Here is a 7,092-nt window from a genome sequence, read left to right as displayed (position 1 = left end):
AATAATCGCAACGGATACCCAAAGATGAGTACCTGTAGTAGAATTGTTTTTTATAATAGTGAACTTATTAAATTTGTCTAAATTTCAGTCAAAGTCCAGCCCATTGCAATTTGCACTCCCGTTTAATACTTTGTTTTTAAAAGATTAATTGTGAAATTCTCATTATAAATACATTTTCAAATTGATATAAGAATTTTAAAACCGTAGTGATTCTCATAAAAAAAAAAAAAAATTAATAATTAGTATCTCTATTACTCAGAAGTTGGTGAGAGTAGATCAATTGTAAAAATAAAATAAAAACAAATGTATGCTAACATTCTATATTGATTCTAATGAAAACAAGATTTAAAATAAAAAGATTAAATATTAACAATAACTTAGATTCCTTTTTATACTTTAAAAACAAACAAAAAAAAACATAGGCTCAGTTTGGATTGAATGTTTGACTCTTATTTTTTTTCACCTTTTTTAATACATTTAAATATTTTTAAAAAATAAAAAAAATATACTAATATATTTAAAATCATTTTCTTAATTACTAAATAAAAAAAAAATTTTTGACCAAAGATTAAAAAGAGTTGACAAAATAGACAAAATGGAAAGGCAGAGTAGCCTTTTTCTATAATCATAGGTTTTACTAGTCCTCTCACCGTAGATTGCTTCGATTACAGCCTACGTAACAGCCAAATTCTTAAGTGTGGTTTAATTACACCTGACATAAAATTAAAAATTAAATATAATATTATTATAATATAATATTTTATTTCAAAATTTTAAAAATAATACCTTGAGCAAATTATTCCTTCGTAAAAGCCAAATCTTTGTAAGCTAGCTGTATGTTCAACTTCATTGAAAGTGCTATATAATGCTAGCTGTATATATACATTAATTCACATATATTATACAAAACTCATGTAACTACAAAACGTGGCAGCATATAGACTACGATACGATAATCATGCGCGCATAAGCAACAACAACAAGACACAACTTCTTCCAAATATTACATGCATTCGCGCAGCACGCCACAAGACATGCGCATCAGTACTATCTATACACGACACCAAGATTGCAATTACAATATCGGAACAACCCGAACCAAAGCATAAACGAATGAAGCAACCTCTTACAGACAAACAAATGTATATCTCGATCCAATATTAATCTATAAATTAATTATCTATATTATACATTCTGACTACTTTTTTCTGGAAGTTGCTACGTGTAATCTCTTCAAGCCGCTCGTTACCGAATGCGGTGTGCATCTGTCATGGCGGTGGCTTGCATGAACCCAATTCAATTTCTCAGAGAGCACTTGCGAGACAAATTGGTAAATGGGGCAGAAGTCGAAGGGATATATACCACATGAATGAATTCGATCGTCACATTTTAGAATATTGGAACAGATCAGAGAGACAGACAGACAGACTTTTTGTTGGAGACGGCAAGAGTATATACGTACGTAGCTATCAAGCAAGGAGCTAGAGGCCGATCTGAAGTACTACTGCACCGAATTGATTCTCAGACACAAACAACCCTAACACCTAGCTAGCTACCTCCCTCTTTTCAAAAGTTTTTGCTGTTTAAGTACTATATATATATAGTTTTGCAAGCTAGCTGCAGTACTATCAATGTCCAAAGAAACATTACATAATTGCTTGATTAATTAATTACTACTATTCGAGTTCCCAGTAAACACGATGACCTGCTAACAACATTAATAACTGTTCTACAATATTCGATTGAGCTCAATTTTCCAAGTGCTAAACCTACTATTCAGGAAAAAAAATCAAATGTGTTTAATTACTAGGGTTTCTTAGGCCATACATCACATGTACATGACTTAATTAATCTGGACCAATATAATAATAAATGCATACCCAATAATATATATAAGTGGAAATAATCCAGGTAAAAATCAATAGATCATAGAAGAACCCATGATGAAGGACAAATTGAAGAAGAAAAGAGGGTTTGAAGTTCATACATCCTAGATTTGGTGCTTTTCTCTGCCTCGTCTTCTTGGTTTCTCCTGCGAGGGTTATGGGGCTACCACTTTTCATATTATAGCACCCCGATCTGTGGCTGCAATTTCTGTCCGTTGGATGAATCTATTAGTCTTATCTTTTTTTTTTTTTTTACATCTTCATATGTTTTTGTCTGATCAGTTTACACGTCGCTTCTCGCAGATCGAGGGTGCCAGAGTTTGCACGCTAAGAACTAATAAATGAATGACGCTGGCCTGTAAATTCCGGCTCACAGCTAATTAAAAGGGTTTAAATCATTCTGATTTTTTTATTTATTTATATCATTGGTGGAGTACTATGTCACCCCATATTCGTCTCTTTCGTCCAATTACACACGATATCGATCGGACAATAATAACTATCGATCTCTCTATAAGTCTCTACTTCGTAGTTTTTTTCCCCTACAAAAGATATATAGTGTTATATAATGGATATATTATCCAAGCCATAAATATTGGAGGAGTGGAGTTTCCCTAATAAAAAAACTACCGTATATATAGCAAAAATATCGAAACTTTGACTCCATTTAGAGTAGAAGCTAGACTTAAAAAAAAAAAAAAAAAAAAGAAATATTTTATATAGTCATAGAATACACAAGCATTGTGTAATTATTTAAAAAAAAATTAAATTTACTATTAAAAAATTATTATTTCTTCACGTGGATTCATTATTTATCATTTTTTTTAAAATGATTACACAACACTTACACACTCACGATTATAACTATCATTTAAAAAAAAAAAATAGCAAAGATTTGAAGTCGAAGACTCTAATAGGCCGTACTCTATCTCAGTTGATCCCCTCAATGCCTCGCTTTCTATGTGCTCGATCGCCGTCCACTCTAGGGGTGTGCAAAATTCCGAAAATTCTGACTCCGTCCGACTTCCGCTCCGACTCCGACTCCGACTTCTTCGGAGTCATCGGAATTCGGAGTAGCTCCGAATATCTATTCGGAGTCGGAGCTCCAAGAAGCTCCGATTCCGACTCCGAAATTTTTTTTACTGAACGCTTGCGCTCGAGCGAGGTGTCGAGCGCAAGTCGAGCACACGTTGTATTGAACATTGGCTCGAGCGACATGTCGAGCGGAAGTCGAGCGAACCTCTCTGGAAGAGTTCTGCTCGAGCGACAGGTCGAGCGGAAGTCGAGCCTCGAGCGAAAGTCGAGCGGAAGTCGAGCGAACCTCTCTGAAAGAGTTTCGCTCGACTTATGTCGGAGCTCCGATAGGAGGTCGGAGCTCCGACCTCCGATCGGAGTCGGACTCCGACTCCAGTTCGGAGTCGGACTCCGACTCCAGTTCGGAGTCGGAGTCGGAGCTCCAATTTGGCTCCGACTCTTGTCAGAGTCGGAGGTCGGAAACGAGCACTCCGACTCCGTCGGAGTCAGAGCCCAGCCCTAGTCCACTCCATGGCCCTAGTCTCGCTATATGTCATTTCTCAGCACAATTTATCTCTTATAATTACCAATTTTCCAGCTTTTGGCATTCTCTCTTTGCCAACCATGTATAAGTCTCAAGTGATTTCTTTGGGCGTATGAATTCCATGGAAGAGTATACAAAAAAAATGAGGCTGCATATATATATATATATATATATATAGGTTTTTTTTTCCTTTTAACTTCTTAACTGAGCAAGACGAATCTCATGTCCATTTGGAACAAGCCAAAAAGCCCAAGTCAAGAATCTCTAAATCCACAATTCCTAAGAAGGTCATCATGATGATCAACAATATATGGATCAGGACTCTTACGCCTCATTTAGATGTCAGAGATCATGAGATAAGGAATTTGTGAATAGTAATAAAATATTTTAACTTAAAATTAATATTTTATTAAGTTTTAAAAAATGAAAGAAAAAAAATTGAATAAAAATATTATAAAATTAAAATATTGTTAGAATATAATTTTTTAATATAATTTTTATTTTAAAATTTGAAAAAGTTGAATTATTTTTTATGTTTTATTTAGAAGTTTAGAAAAGTTGTAATGATTAGATGAGAAAATTGAAAATTTGAAATTGAAAAGTGTTTGAATTTTAATGATGTTTAGAAATAAAATAAGATGAAATAAGATAGAATGAGATCATGGGTTGAAATAGCTATCCAAATGAGGCCTTATTGTTTTAGATTTACATTTGATTTTATTTTTTTATTGGACAATATTTGCTTCTGATTTAAGATCTTTTTGCATGTTGTGCGTCAGAGGTTTTTTTTGGTTGTATGGTTAGATGGAGGTCAGTTTATGTTTGGTTATTTGTTTTCTTTTTGTATGTTATTTGCTTGCATGTTGTGATTTTTGTAGTTTTTTCTGTACAGTATGTGTGTTATTAATATTTTATTTGCTTTTTTTTTTGTATGTTATTTACTTATATGTTGTGATTTTTCTGGCTTTTTATACACTGTGTGCGTTATTAATTTTATGCGATGCATGTAAATTTTTGGGCTATTTAGTTTGAGGATTGTGTTTGCAAATTTTTTTCATTTCTGTACAAATCTTTAGTGATTTTTTGTTATAATTTTATGACTGCATTTATAAATAAAATTAATATATAGTATAGAATTGATTTTAATAAATGGATTTCCTGTATATAACTATTTTATATTATTTTTATTTTTTTAAATTATGGTTTTGTTCATTTGATGTTATGATGACTAACTGGTTTTGACCTTTATTTCAAGTTGGTATTCCCTTTTTTTACAACCTTTTGTAATTTGTTTGTATTATTTTATTATTTTTAATTGTGAATATATTCATTTTTTTCCTGTAGATTCTTATGTTGTGCGTCGGAGGTTTTTTTAGTTGTGGTTAGATGGAAGTCAGTTTTTATTTGGTTATTTGCTTTCATTTTGTATGTTATTTGCTTGCATGTTGTGGTTTTTGTGGCTTTTTCTGCACTGCATGTGTTATTAATTTTTTATTTGCTTTCATTTTGTATGTTATTTGCTTGCATGTTGTGATTTTTCTGGCTTTTTCTGCACTGCATGTAATTATTAATTTATCTATATTTATCTACATCTAGCCATGAATAGTGATTTTGTCGTCCTCCGTGTAGCTACCTTTTTTTGTGTGTTTTCTCCTTTTATAAATTGTGATTTTGTTGTTGGTTTTTGTTTCTCTTTGAATTTATGTACTTGATTGGTTTAATTCTTTGAAGGAATTTCTTTTCAACTTTGACTCATTTTGATTCATTTTGTTTTGTGGAGTTTGAGTTGTGTGAAGTTATTTTTTTTGGATACAATGCAGTGTTGTGTTTTTCTATTTATATAGGGGTGGTTTGGTCTTTTTAGGGAGGCTGTAGGTTTTGCTTTAATAGGACCCTATCAATATGGCAGGATAATCCTTACTTGGATGGCCATTTGCAGTCTGTGGTACTTTCCACAGAAGGCAATCAGGGTTTAGGTGGGGTTTTGTAGCCATTCGATACAAATGGTTCTTTTTTTAAGACTTGCATTTTTTTTTTCCCGTTGTCGATGATGCACTTCGTTCTTCTGAAAAGAGGTAAGTGGGTTTTTGTCCGGTTGTCCCATGTTTGCGGTATTATTTATTTATTTTTGTAGAAGTTTTGGTGAAAGATATGATTTTTTGTTTTTACCTTAAAAGACTGTGATCTTTTATCATTTAATGGATAATATTTGTTTGTTTGTGGAAGAAATATATGGATTCTTTTTGTTTGTTATACCGTGAAAGATAATTCTACTTTGTTTTTTTAAGATTTAAAGCTAATTTTTTTAAAAGCCGGTTTAAGTGAGTGTTTTGATGCACTTTGTTTGTTGCAATCAGCTCTAATGACAGTGTCAGTCTGAGACACGAGAATTTTTTTTTGTATTTCATTGCTCATTATTATTATATTGGTTACATGATGTTGTTTTTCTTTTTTTCCTGTTTGTATATTTTTCATTTGTGTATTTTTTGTTGCAATGTTGGTTTTTTTTTTTTCATGTGATTTCTTGTTGTCTTTCTTTTTCAAGGATTTATTTTTTTATCTTCAAATGAAAGAGGAAATTGTTATGGTGTTATTTCATGATCTGATGCAAATCCTCCTTATTTATGTTCTTTCTATTTGGATTAACAGTTTGATGAATTGGATTGTGCGTGGTGTATGCTTTAGTTTCTATGTTATGGTTGTTGTATGATATATTCTTGCAATCGGATGAAGCATAACATTTGTTATTCTGTTTGTTCTAAAAAAATGAATTTAGATAATGAGGATTTTCATGAGATGATGAAGTTTTTTAGTGTAATTGCCCGCAGTGATAATTTTCAAATGAAAGAAGTTGGTCTTATTCCATCATCTGATAAAAATCCTATTCATTTGTGTTCTTTGTATTGGAAATAACAGTTTGATAAAAAAAACTTTGATCTTTGTTTTGTTTGAATTTTTTTTTTATTAACTATCAAGTGTTGTTATGTGAACATGAAAGTATAAAAATTGTGTTATGTAAATATGATAGAATTAGAATTCTCTGTTATTTAGTTTTAAGGTTTTTACTTTTTTTAAGCTTTCCATTGTTTTGTTTGATCTTTTTATTTTTTAACATATTTTTGTCCTCCCTGTAATTGTTCATTTGTTCTTAAGAATCATTTTTTGAGGTCTTATTTATCTTATGTAATAATTTTTTTTTTCTGGAAATTTTCAGATCTGTAAATATTTGATTTAATTTTTTTGGTTTAGTATTGATATGCAATTTTTTATTTGGAATTTATATGATATTGAGAGTTTAATTTACACTTTAATTCATTAATTTGTTCTCGCTTGGTTGCTTATTCTGAACAGTTTCGACAGTATATAGGCAATGTGGAGTGTGCTCTTTTTTAATATATTTCTCGAAACTAATATTAACTTTTCCCATATATATTATAGATATAAATAAACTCTCTTAAATTGAAAATTCTGCATACAAGATCATATGGACTATTATTCCTCTTCTATATTACCAAAAGGAAAGCTTGCTGAATTGGAAATTTCTTGTACAAGATGAACGCGATATGGAATTTTTTCAAATTCTCAACTTTTAGATTTTATTTATATTTTCTTGAACACATTTTCCTTTAAACATCAAACTGTCAACGG

The sequence above is a fragment of the Juglans regia genome, chromosome 7, assembly GCF_001411555.2.
Source record: "Juglans regia cultivar Chandler chromosome 7, Walnut 2.0, whole genome shotgun sequence".
Classification (NCBI taxonomy): domain Eukaryota; kingdom Viridiplantae; phylum Streptophyta; class Magnoliopsida; order Fagales; family Juglandaceae; genus Juglans; species Juglans regia.
This window is presented reverse-complemented; position numbering follows the sequence as displayed.